We start from the raw sequence: 13,616 nt of genomic DNA, 5'->3' as shown, positions 1-13,616 counted from the left end.
TCAAAATTGGAGAAAAAAAATGGAGTCCCCATATCATTCCTGCAGTGTCTACAGATGTTCAAAAGTCTATTTTGAGCTTAAAATTTGGAATTTCAAGAAGTGAGCAAATTCTTGCCACAATTGTAAATTTTCACCACCCCGGGGTGGTCAAAACCATCAAAATTGGACAAAAGTTTTTTATCTCCCATATCATTCCTGCAGTGTCTACAGATGTTCAAAAGTCTATTTTGAGCCTAAAATTTGGAATTTTAAGAAGTGAGCAAATTCTTGCCAGAATTGTAAATTTTCACCACCCCGGTGTGGTCAAAACCATCACAATTGGACAAAAAAAATTCATCTCCCATATCATTTGCGCAGTGTCCAGAGATGTTCAAAAGTCTATTTTGAGCCTAAAATTTGGAATTTTAAGAAGTGAGCAAATTCTTGCCAGAATTGTAAATTTTCACCACCGCGGGGTGGTCAAAACCATCAAAATCGGACAAACAAAATTTAGTCCCCATATCATTCCTGCAGTGTCTACAGATGTTCAAAGGTCTATTTTGAGCCTAAAATTTGGAATTTTAAGAAGTGAGCAAATTCTTGCCACAATTGTAAATTTTTCTCCACCCCGGGTTGGTCAAAACCATCAAAATTGGACAAAGACATTTTTTCTCCAATATCATTTGCGCAGTGTACAGAGATGTTCAAAAGTCTGTTTTGAGCCTAAAATTTGGAATTTTAAGAAGTGAGCAAATTCTTGCCAGAATTGTAAATTTTCACCACCCTGGTGTGGTCAAAACCATCAAAATTGGACAAAACGTTTTAACATCCCATATCATTTGCGCAGCGTACAGAGATGTTCAAAATTCTATTTTGAGCCCTAAAATTTGGAATTTTAAGAAGTGAGCAAATTCTTGCCACAATTGTAAATTTTCACCACCTGGTGTGGTCAAAACCATCAAAATTGGACAAAAAAATCTAGTCCCCATATCATTCCTGCAGTGTCTACAGATGTTCAAAAGTCTATTTTGAGCCTAAAATTTGGAATTTTAAGAAGTGAGCAAATTCTTGCCGCAATTGTAAATTTTTCTCCACATCTGGTGTGGTCAAAACCATCAAAATTGGACAAAGAAAATTTTTATCTCCCATATCATTCCTGCAGTGTCCAGAGATGTTCAAAAGTCTATTTTGAGCCCAACATTTGGAATTTTTAAGAAGTGAGCAAATTCTTGCCACAATTGTAAATTTTCACCACCCCGGGGTGGTCAACACCATCAAAATTGGACAAAGAAAATTTTTCTTCCATATCATTGGCGCAGTGTCCACAGATGTTCAAAAGTCTATTTTGAGCCCAAAATTTGGAATTTTAAGAAGTGAGCAAATTCTTGCCACAATTGTAAATTTTCACCACCCCGGGGTGGTCAAAACCATCAAAATTGGAGAAACATTTTTTATCTCCCATATCATTCCTGCAGTGTCCACAGATGTTCAAAAGTCTATTTTGACCCTAAAATTTGGACTTTTAAGAAGTGAACAAATTCTTGCCAGAATTGTAAATTTTCACCACCCCGGTGTGGTCAAAACCATCACAATTGGACAAAAAAAATGTATCTCCCATATCATTTGCGCAGTGTCCAGAGATGTTCAAAAGTCTATTTTGAGCCTAAAATTTGGAATTTTAAGAAGTGAGCAAATTCTTGCCACAATTGTAAATTTTCATCACCCCAGGGTGGTCAAAACCATCAAAATCGGATAAACAAAATTGATCTCCCATATCATTTGCCCCGTGTCCAGAGATGTTCAAAAGTCTATTTGGAGCCTAAAATTTGGAATTTTAAGAAGTGAGCAAATTCTTGCCACAATTGTAAATTTTTCTGCACCCCGGGGAGGTCAAAACCATCAAAATAGGACAAAGAAAATTTTTCTCCGATATCATTTGCGCAGTGTACAGAGATGTTCAAAAGTCTCTTTTGAGCCCTAAAATTTGGAATTTTAAGAAGTGAGCAAATTCTTGCCAGATTTGTACATTTTGAACACCCCGGTGTGGTCAAAACCATCAAAATAGGACAATCAATTTTTAGTTTCCATATCATTTGCGCAGTGTCCACAGATGTTAAAAAGTCTATTTTGAGCCTAAAATTTGGAATTTTAAGAAGTGAGCAAATTCTTGCCACAATTGTAAATTTTCATCACCCCGGGGTGGTCAAAACCATCAAAATCGGATAAACAAAATTGATCTCCCATATCATTTGCGCAGTGTCCACAGATGTTCAAAAGTCTACTTAAAATGAATGAGCCTAAAATTTGGAATTTTAAGAAGTGACCAAATTCTTGCCAGAATTGTAAATTTTCACCACCCCTGTGTGGTCAAACCATCAAAATTGGAGAAAAAAAATGGAGTCCCCATATCATTCCTGCAGTGTCTACAGATGTTCAAAAGTCTATTTTGAGCTTAAAATTTGGAATTTCAAGAAGTGAGCAAATTCTTGCCACAATTGTAAATTTTCACCACCCTGGTGTGGTCAAAACCATCAAAATTGGACAAAAGTTTTTTATCTCCCATATCATTCCTGCAGTGTCTACAGATGTTCAAAAGTCTATTTTGAGCCTAAAATTTGGAATTTTAAGAAGTGAGCATATTCTTGCCAGAATTGTAAATTTTCACCACCCCGGTGTGGTCAAAACCATCACAATTGGACAAAAAAAATTCATCTCCCATATCATTTGCGCAGTGTCCAGAGATGTTCAAAAGTCTATTTTGAGCCTAAAATTTGGAATTTTAAGAAGTGAGCAAATTCTTGCCAGAATTGTAAATTTTCACCACCGCGGGGTGGTCAAAACCATCAAAATCGGACAAACAAAATTTAGTCCCCATATCATTCCTGCAGTGTCTACAGATGTTCAAAGGTCTATTTTGAGCCTAAAATTTGGAATTTTAAGAAGTGAGCAAATTCTTGCCACAATTGTAAATTTTTCTCCACCCCGGGTTGGTCAAAACCATCAAAATTGGACAAAGACATTTTTTCTCCAATATCATTTGCGCAGTGTACAGAGATGTTCAAAAGTCTATTTTGAGCCTAAAATTTGGAATTTTAAGAAGTGAGCAAATTCTTGCCAGAATTGTAAATTTTCACCACCCTGGTGTGGTCAAAACCATCAAAATTGGACAAAACGTTTTAACATCCCATATCATTTGCGCAGTGTACAGAGATGTTCAAAATTCTATTTTGAGCCCTAAAATTTGGAATTTTAAGAAGTGAGCAAATTCTTGCCACAATTGTAAATTTTCACCACCTGGTGTGGTCAAAACCATCAAAATTGGACAAAAAAATCTAGTCCCCATATCATTCCTGCAGTGTCTACAGATGTTCAAAAGTCTATTTTGAGCCTAAAATTTGGAATTTTAAGAAGTGAGCAAATTCTTGCCGCAATTGTAAATTTTTCTCCACATCTGGTGTGGTCAAAACCATCAAAATTGGAGAAAGAAAATTTTTATCTCCCATATCATTCCTGCAGTGTCCAGAGATGTTCAAAAGTCTATTTTGAGCCCAACATTTGGAATTTTTAAGAAGTGAGCAAATTCTTGCCACAATTGTAAATTTTCACCACCCCGGGGTGGTCAACACCATCAAAATTGGACAAAGAAAATTTTTCTTCCATATCATTGGCGCAGTGTCCACAGATGTTCAAAAGTCTATTTTGAGCCCAAAATTTGGAATTTTAAGAAGTGAGCAAATTCTTGCCACAATTGTAAATTTTCACCACCCCGGGGTGGTCAAAACCATCAAAATTGGAGAAACATTTTTTATCTCCCATATCATTCATGCAGTGTCCACAGATGTTCAAAAGTCTATTTTGACCCTAAAATTTGGACTTTTAAGAAGTGAACAAATTCTTGCCAGAATTGTAAATTTTCACCACCCCGGTGTGGTCAAAACCATCACAATTGGACAAAAAAAATGTATCTCCCATATCATTTGCGCAGTGTCCAGAGATGTTCAAAAGTCTATTTTGAGCCTAAAATTTGGAATTTTAAGAAGTGAGCAAATTCATGCCACAATTGTACATTTTTCAACAGCCCCGTGTGGTCAAAACCATCAAAATTGGACAAAAATGTTTTACCTCCCATGTCATTTCCACAGTGTCCACAGATGTTCAAAAGTCTATTTTAAGCCTAAAATTTGGAATTTTAAGAAGTGAGCAAATTCTTGCCACAATTGTAAATTTTCACCACCCTGAGGTGGTGAAAACCATCAAAATTGGATAAAAATTGTTTACCTCCCATATCATTTGCCCCGTGTCCAGAGATGTTCAAAAGTCTATTTGGAGCCTAAAATTTGGAATTTTAAGAAGTGAGCAAATTCTTCCCACAATTGTAAATTTTTCTCCACCCCGGGGAGGTCAAAACCATCAAAATAGGACAAAGAAAATTTTTCTCCGATATCATTTGCGCAGTGTACAGAGATGTTCAAAAGTCTCTTTTGAGCCCTAAAATTTGGAATTTTAAGAAGTGAGCAAATTCTTGCCAGATTTGTACATTTTGAACACCCCGGTGTGGTCAAAACCATCAAAATAGGACAATCAATTTTTAGTTTCCATATCATTTGCGCAGTGTCCACAGATGTTCAAAAGTCTATTTTGAGCCTAAAATTTGGAATTTTAAGAAGTGAGCAAATTCTTGCCACAATTGTAAATTTTCATCACCCCGGGGTGGTCAAAACCATCAAAATCGGATAAACAAAATTGATCTCCCATATCATTTGCGCAGTGTCCACAGATGTTCAAAAGTCTACTTAAAATGAATGAGCCTAAAATTTGGAATTTTAAGAAGTGACCAAATTCTTGCCAGAATTGTAAATTTTCACCACCCCTGTGTGGTCAAACCATCAAAATTGGAGAAAAAAAATGGAGTCCCCATATCATTCCTGCAGTGTCTACAGATGTTCAAAAGTCTATTTTGAGCCTAAAATTTGGAATTTTAAGAAGTGAGCAAATTCTTGCCACAATTGTAAATTTTTCTCCACCCCGGGGTGGTCAAAACCATCAAAATTGGACAAAGAAAATGTTTCTCCAACATCATTTGCGCAGTGTACAGAGATGTTCAAAAGTTTATTTTGAGCCTAAAATTTGGAATTTTAAGAAGTGAGCAAATTCTTGCCAGAATTGTAAATTTTCACCACCCTGGTGTGGTCAAAACCATCAAAATTGGACAAAACGTTTTAACATCCCATATCATTTGCGCAGTGTCCACAGATGTTCAAAAGTCTATTTTGAGCCTAAAATTTGGAATTTTAAGAAGTGAGCAAATTCTTGCCACAATTGTAAATTTTCACCACCTGGTGTGGTCAAAACCATCAAAATTGGTAAAAAAAATCTAGTCCCCATATCATTCCTGCAGTGTCTACAGATGTTCAAAAGTGTATTTTGAGCCTAAAATTTGCAATTTTAAGAAGTGAGCAAATTCTTGCCACAATTGTAAATTTTTCTCCACATCTGGTGTGGTCAAAACCATCAAAATTGGACAAAGAAAATTTTTATCTCCCATATCATTCCTGCAGTGTCCAGAGATGTTCAAAAGTCTATTTTGAGCCTAAAATTTGGAATTTCAAGAAGTGAGCAAATTCTTGCCACAATTGTAAATTTTCACCACCCTGGTGTGGTCAAAACCATCAAAATTGGACAAAAGTTTTTTATCTCCCATATCATTCCTGCAGTGTCTACAGATGTTCAAAAGTCTATTTTGAGCCTAAAATTTGGAATTTTAAGAAGTGAGCAAATTCTTGCCAGAATTGTAAATTTTCACCACCCCGGTGTGGTCAAAACCATCACAATTGGACAAAAAAAATTCATCTCCCATATCATTTGCGCAGTGTCCAGAGATGTTCAAAAGTCTATTTTGAGCCTAAAATTTGGAATTTTAAGAAGTGAGCAAATTCTTGCCAGAATTGTAAATTTTCACCACCCCGGGGTGGTCAAAACCATCAAAATCGGACAAACAAAATCTAGTCCCCATATCATTCCTGCAGTGTCTACAGATGTTCAAAAGTGTATTTTGAGCCTAAAATTTGGAATTTTAAGAAGTGAGCAAATTCTTGCCACAATTGTAAATTTTTCTCCACCCCGGGTTGGTCAAAACCATCAAAATTGGACAAAGAAATTTTTTCTCCAATATCATTTGCGCAGTGTACAGAGATGTTCAAAAGTCTATTTTGAGCCTAAAATTTGGAATTTTAAGAAGTGAGCAAATTCTTGCCAGAATTGTAAATTTTCACCACCCTGGTGTGGTCAAAACCATCAAAATTGGACAAAACGTTTTAACATCCCATATCATTTGCGCAGTGTACAGAGATGTTCAAAAGTCTATTTTGAGCCTAAAATTTGGAATTTTAAGAAGTGAGCAAATTCTTTCCACAATTGTAAATTTTCACTACCTGGTGTGGTCAAAACCATCAAAATTGGACAAAAAAATCTAGTCCCCATATCATTCCTGCAGTGACTACAGATGTTCAAAAGTCTATTTTGAGCCTAAAATTTGGAATTTTAAGTAGTGAGCAAATTCTTGCCGCAATTGTAAATTTTTCTCCACATCTGGTGTGTCCATCAAAATTGGACAAAGAAAATTTTTATCTCCCATATCATTCCTGCAGTGTCCAGAGATGTTCAAAAGTCTATTTTGAGCCCAACATTTGGAATTTTTAAGAAGTGAGCAAATTCTTGCCACAATTGTAAATTTTCACCACCCTGGGGTGGTCAACACCATCAAAATTGGACAAAGAAAATTTTTCTTCCATATCATTGGCGCAGTGTCCACAGATGTTCAAAAGTCTATTTTGAGCCCAAAATTTGGAATTTTAAGAAGTGAGCAAATTCTTGCCACAATTGTAAATTTTCACCACCCCGGGGTGGTCAAAACCATCAAAATTGGAGAAATATTTTTTATCTCCCATATCATTCCTGCAGTGTCCACAGATGTTCAAAAGTCTATTTTGACCCTAAAATTTGGACTTTTAAGAAGTGAACAAATTCTTGCCACAATTGTAAATTTTCACCACCACGGGGCGGTCAAAACCATCAAAATTGGACAAGAAAAAATTTAGTCCCCATATCATTCCTGCAGTGTCTACAGATGTTCAAAAGTCTATTTTGAGCCTAAAATTTGGAATTTTAAGAAGTGAGCAAATTCTTGCCACAATTGTAAATTTTTCTCCACCCCGGGGTGGTCAAAACCATCAAAATTGGACAAAGAAAATGTTTCTCCAACATCATTTGCGCAGTGTACAGAGATGTTCAAAAGTCTATTTTGAGCCTAAAATTTGGAATTTTAAGAAGTGAGCAAATTCTTGCCAGAATTGTAAATTTTCACCACCCTGGTGTGGTCAAAACCATCAAAATTGGACAAAACGTTTTAACATCCCATATCATTTGCGCAGTGTCCACAGATGTTCAAAAGTCTATTTTGAGCCTAAAATTTGGAATTTTAAGAAGTGAGCAAATTCTTGCCACAATTGTAAATTTTCATCACCCCGGGGTGGTCAAAACCATCAAAATCGGATAAACAAAATTGATCTCCCATATCATTTGCGCAGTGTCCACAGATGTTCAAAAGTCTACTTAAAATGAATGAGCCTAAAATTTGGAATTTTAAGAAGTGACCAAATTCTTGCCAGAATTGTAAATTTTCACCACCCCTGTGTGGTCAAACCATCAAAATTGGAGAAAAAAAATGGAGTCCCCATATCATTCCTGCAGTGTCTACAGATGTTCAAAAGTCTATTTTGAGCCCAACATTTGGAATTTTTAAGAAGTGAGCAAATTCTTGCCACAATTGTAAATTTTCACCACCCCGGGGTGGTCAAAACCATCAAAATTGGAGAAAGAAATTTTTTCTTCCATATCATTTGCGCAGTGTCCACAGATGTTCAAAAGTCTATTTTGAGCCCAAAATTTGGAATTTTAAGAAGTGAGCAAATTCTTGCCACATTTGTAAATTTTCACCACCCCGGGGTGGTCAAAACCATCAAAATTGGAGAAAGAAATTTTTTCTTCCATATCATTTGCGCAGTGTCCACAGATGTTCAAAAGTCTATTTTGAGCCCAAAATTTGGAATTTTAAGAAGTGAGCAAATTCTTGCCACATTTGTAAATTTTCACCACCGCGGGGTGGTCAAAACCATCAAAATTGGACAAAAAATTTTACCTCCCATATCACTTGCCCAGTGTCCAGAGATGTTCAAAAGTCTATTTTGAGCCTAAAATTTGGTATTTTAAAAAGTGAGCAAATTTTAGACAGAATTGTAATTTTCACCACCGCGGGGTGGTCAAAACCATCAAAATTGAACAAAAAAAAATGTATTCCCCATATCATTCCTGCAGTGTCTACAGATGTTCAAAAGTCTCTTTTGAGCCTAAAATTTGGAATTTTAAGAAGTGAGCAAATTCTTACCACCATTGTAAATTTTCACCACCCCGGTGTGGTCAAAACCATCACAATTGGACAAAACATTTTAACCTCCCATATCATTTGCGCAGTGTCCAGAGATGTTCAAAAGTTTATTTTGAGCCTAAAATTTTGAATTTTAAGAAGTGAGCAAATTCTTGCCACAATTGAAAAATTTTCTCCACCGCGGGGTGGTCAAAACCATCAAAATTGGATAAAAAATTTTTACCTCCCATATCATTTGCGCAGTGTACAGAGATGTTCAAAAGTCTATTTTGAGCCCTAAAATTTGGAATTTTAAGAAGTGAGCAAATTCTTGCCAGAATTGTAAATTTTAACCACCCCGGTGTGGTCAAACCATCAAAATTGGAGAAGAAAAATGGAGTCCCCATATCATTCCTGCAGTGTCTACAGATGTTCAAAAGTCTATTTTGAGCCTAAAATTTGGAATTTTAAGAAGTGAGCAAATTCTTGCCAGATTTGTACATTTTCAACACCCAGGTGTGGTCAAAACCATCAAAATAGGACAATCAATTTTTAGTTTCCATATCATTTGCACAGTGTCCACAGATGTTCAAAAGTCTATTTTGAGCCTAAAATTTGGAATTTTAAGAAGTGAGCAAATTCTTGCCACAATTGTACATTTTTCAACAGCCCCGTGTCGTCAAAACCATCAAAATTGGACAAAAATGTTTTACCTCCCATGTCATTTCCGCAGTGTCCACAGATGTTCAAAAGTCTATTTTAAGCCTAAAATTTGGAATTTTAAGAAGTGAGCAAATTCTTGCCACAATTGTAAATTTTTCTCCACCCGGGGAGGTCAAAACCATCAAAATAGGACAAAGAAAATTTTTCTCCGATATCATTTGCGCAGTGTACAGAGATGTTCAAAAGTCTATTTTGAGCCCTAAAATTTTGAATTTTAAGAAGTGAACAAATTCTTGCCAGATTTGTAAATTTTCACCACCCTGGTGTGGTCAAAACCATCAAAATTGGACAAAACGTTTTAACATCCCATATCATTTGCGCAGTGTACAGAGATGTTCAAAAGTCTATTTTGAGCCTAAAATTTGGAATTTTAAGAAGTGAGCAAATTCTTGCCACAATTGTAAATTTTCACCACCTGGTGTGGTCAAAACCATCAAAATTGGACAAAAAAATCTAGTCCCCATATCATTCCTGCAGTGTCTACAGATGTTCAAAAGTCTATTTTGAGCCTAAAATTTGGAATTTTAAGAAGTGAGCAAATTCTTGCCGCAATTGTAAATTTTTCTCCACATCTGGTGTGGTCAAAACCATCAAAATTGGACAAAGAAAGTTTTTATCTCCCATATCATTCCTGCAGTGTCCAGAGATGTTCAAAAGTCTATTTTGAGCCCAACATTTGGAATTTTTAAGAAGTGAGCAAATTCTTGCCACAATTGTAAATTTTCACCACCCCGGGGTGGTCAACACCATCAAAATTGGACAAAGAAATTTTTTCTTCCATATCATTGGCGCAGTGTCCACAGATGTTCAAAAGTCTATTTTGAGCCCAAAATTTGGAATTTTAAGAAGTGAGCAAATTCTTGCCACAATTGTAAATTTTCACCACCCCGGGGTGGTCAAAACCATCAAAATTGGAGAAACATTTTTTATCTCCCATATCATTCCTGCAGTGTCCACAGATGTTCAAAAGTCTATTTTGACCCTAAAATTTGGACTTTTAAGAAGTGAACAAATTCTTGCCAGAATTGTAAATTTTCACCACCCCGGTGTGGTCAAAACCATCACAATTGGACAAAAAAAATGTATCTCCCATATCATTTGCGCAGTGTCCAGAGATGTTCAAAAGTCTATTTTGAGCCTAAAATTTGGAATTTTAAGAAGTGAGCAAATTCTTGCCACAATTGTACATTTTTCAACAGCCCCGTGTCGTCAAAACCATCAAAATTGGACAAAAATGTTTTACCTCCCATGTCATTTGCACAGTGTCCACAGATGTTCAAAAGTCTATTTTAAGCCTAAAATTTGGAATTTTAAGAAGTGAGCAAATTCTTGCCACAATTGTAAATTTTCACCACCCTGAGGTGGTGAAAACCATCAAAATTGGATAAAAATTGTTTACCTCCCATATCATTTGCCCCGTGTCCAGAGATGTTCAAAAGTCTATTTGGAGCCTAAAATTTGGAATTTTAAGAAGTGAGCAAATTCTTGCCACAATTGTAAATTTTTCTCCACCCCGGGGAGGTCAAAACCATCAAAATAGGACAAAGAAAATTTTTCTCCGATATCATTTGCGCAGTGTACAGAGATGTTCAAAAGTCTCTTTTGAGCCCTAAAATTTGGAATTTTAAGAAGTGAGCAAATTCTTGCCAGATTTGTACATTTTGAACACCCCGGTGTGGTCAAAACCATCAAAATAGGACAATCAATTTTTAGTTTCCATATCATTTGCGCAGTGTCCACAGATGTTCAAAAGTCTATTTTGAGCCTAAAATTTGGAATTTTAAGAAGTGAGCAAATTCTTGCCACAATTGTAAATTTTCATCACCCCGGGGTGGTCAAAACCATCAAAATCGGATAAACAAAATTGATCTCCCATATCATTTGCGCAGTGTCCACAGATGTTCAAAAGTCTACTTAAAATGAATGAGCCTAAAATTTGGAATTTTAAGAAGTGACCAAATTCTTGCCAGAATTGTAAATTTTCACCACCCCTGTGTGGTCAAACCATCAAAATTGGAGAAAAAAAATGGAGTCCCCATATCATTCCTGCAGTGTCTACAGATGTTCAAAAGTCTATTTTGAGCCTAAAATTTGGAATTTCAAGAAGTGAGCAAATTCTTGCCACAATTGTAAATTTTCACCACCCTGGTGTGGTCAAAACCATCAAAATTGGACAAAAGTTTTTTATCTCCCATATCATTCCTGCAGTGTCTACAGATGTTCAAAAGTCTATTTTGAGCCTAAAATTTGGAATTTTAAGAAGTGAGCAAATTCTTGCCAGAATTGTAAATTTTCACCACCCCGGTGTGGTCAAAACCATCACAATTGGACAAAAAAAATTCATCTCCCATATCATTTGCGCAGTGTCCAGAGATGTTCAAAAGTGTATTTTGAGCCTAAAATTTGGAATTTTAAGAAGTGAGCAAATTCTTGCCAGAATTGTAAATTTTCACCACCACGGGGTGGTCAAAACCATCAAAATCGGACAAACAAAATCTAGTCCCCATATCATTCCTGCAGTGTCTACAGATGTTCAAAAGTGTATTTTGAGCCTAAAATTTGGAATTTTAAGAAGTGAGCAAATTCTTGCCACAATTGTAAATTTTTCTCCACCCCGGGTTGGTCAAAACCATCAAAATTGGACAAAGAAATTTTTTCTCCAATATCATTTGCGCAGTGTACAGAGATGTTCAAAAGTCTATTTAGAGCCTAAAATTTGGAATTTTAAGAAGTGAGCAAATTCTTGCCAGAATTGTAAATTTTCACCACCCTGGTGTGGTCAAAACCATCAAAATTGGACAAAACGTTTTAACATCCCATATCATTTGCGCAGTGTACAGAGATGTTCAAAAGTCTATTTTGAGCCTAAAATTTGGAATTTTAAGAAGTGAGCAAATTCTTTCCACAATTGTAAATTTTCACTACCTGGTGTGGTCAAAACCATCAAAATTGGACAAAAAAATCTAGTCCCCATATCATTCCTGCAGTGACTACAGATGTTCAAAAGTCTATTTTGAGCCTAAAATTTAGAATTTTAAGTAGTGAGCAAATTCTTGCCGCAATTGTAAATTTTTCTCCACATCTGGTGTGTCCATCAAAATTGGACAAAGAAAATTTTTATCTCCCATATCATTCCTGCAGTGTCCAGAGATGTTCAAAAGTCTATTTTGAGCCCAACATTTGGAATTTTTAAGAAGTGAGCAAATTCTTGCCACAATTGTAAATTTTCACCACCCCGGGGTGGTCAACACCATCAAAATTGGACAAAGAAAATTTTTCTTCCATATCATTGGCGCAGTGTCCACAGATGTTCAAAAGTCTATTTTGAGCCCAAAATTTGGAATTTTAAGAAGTGAGCAAATTCTTGCCACAATTGTAAATTTTCACCACCCCGGGGTGGTCAAAACCATCAAAATTGGAGAAATATTTTTTATCTCCCATATCATTCCTGCAGTGTCCACAGATGTTCAAAAGTCTATTTTGACCCTAAAATTTGGACTTTTAAGAAGTGAACAAATTCTTGCCACAATTGTAAATTTTCACCACCACGGGGCGGTCAAAACCATCAAAATTGGACAAGAAAAAATTTAGTCCCCATATCATTCCTGCAGTGTCTACAGATGTTCAAAAGTCTATTTTGAGCCTAAAATTTGGAATTTTAAGAAGTGAGCAAATTCTTGCCACAATTGTAAATTTTTCTCCACCCCGGGGTGGTCAAAACCATCAAAATTGGACAAAGAAAATGTTTCTCCAACATCATTTGCGCAGTGTACAGAGATGTTCAAAAGTCTATTTTGAGCCTAAAATTTGGAATTTTAAGAAGTGAGCAAATTCTTGCCAGAATTGTAAATTTTCACCACCCTGGTGTGGTCAAAACCATCAAAATTGGACAAAACGTTTTAACATCCCATATCATTTGCGCAGTGTCCACAGATGTTCAAAAGTCTATTTTGAGCCTAAAATTTGGAATTTTAAGAAGTGAGCAAATTCTTGCCACAATTGTAAATTTTCATCACCCCGGGGTGGTCAAAACCATCAAAATCGGATAAACAAAATTGATCTCCCATATCATTTGCGCAGTGTCCACAGATGTTCAAAAGTCTACTTAAAATGAATGAGCCTAAAATTTGGAATTTTAAGAAGTGACCAAATTCTTGCCAGAATTGTAAATTTTCACCACCCCTGTGTGGTCAAACCATCAAAATTGGAGAAAAAAAATGGAGTCCCCATATCATTCCTGCAGTGTCTACAGATGTTCAAAAGTCTATTTTGAGCCTAAAATTTGGAATTTCAAGAAGTTAGAAAATTCTTACCACAATTGTAAATTTTCACCACCCTGGTGTGGTCAAAACCATCAAAATTGGACAAAAGTTTTTTATCTCCCATATCATTCCTGCAGTGTCTACAGATGTTCAAAAGTCTATTTTGAGCCTAAAATTTGGAATTTTAAGAAGTGAGCAAATTCTTGCCAGAATTGTAAATTTTCACCAAC

Source organism: Haliotis rufescens, unplaced genomic scaffold, assembly GCF_023055435.1.
Source record: "Haliotis rufescens isolate VD_foot unplaced genomic scaffold, xgHalRufe1.0.p SCAF_3, whole genome shotgun sequence".
Taxonomy (NCBI): domain Eukaryota; kingdom Metazoa; phylum Mollusca; class Gastropoda; order Lepetellida; family Haliotidae; genus Haliotis; species Haliotis rufescens.
The sequence above is the reverse complement of the archived record's forward strand: the minus strand, read 5'-3'. Positions refer to the sequence as shown.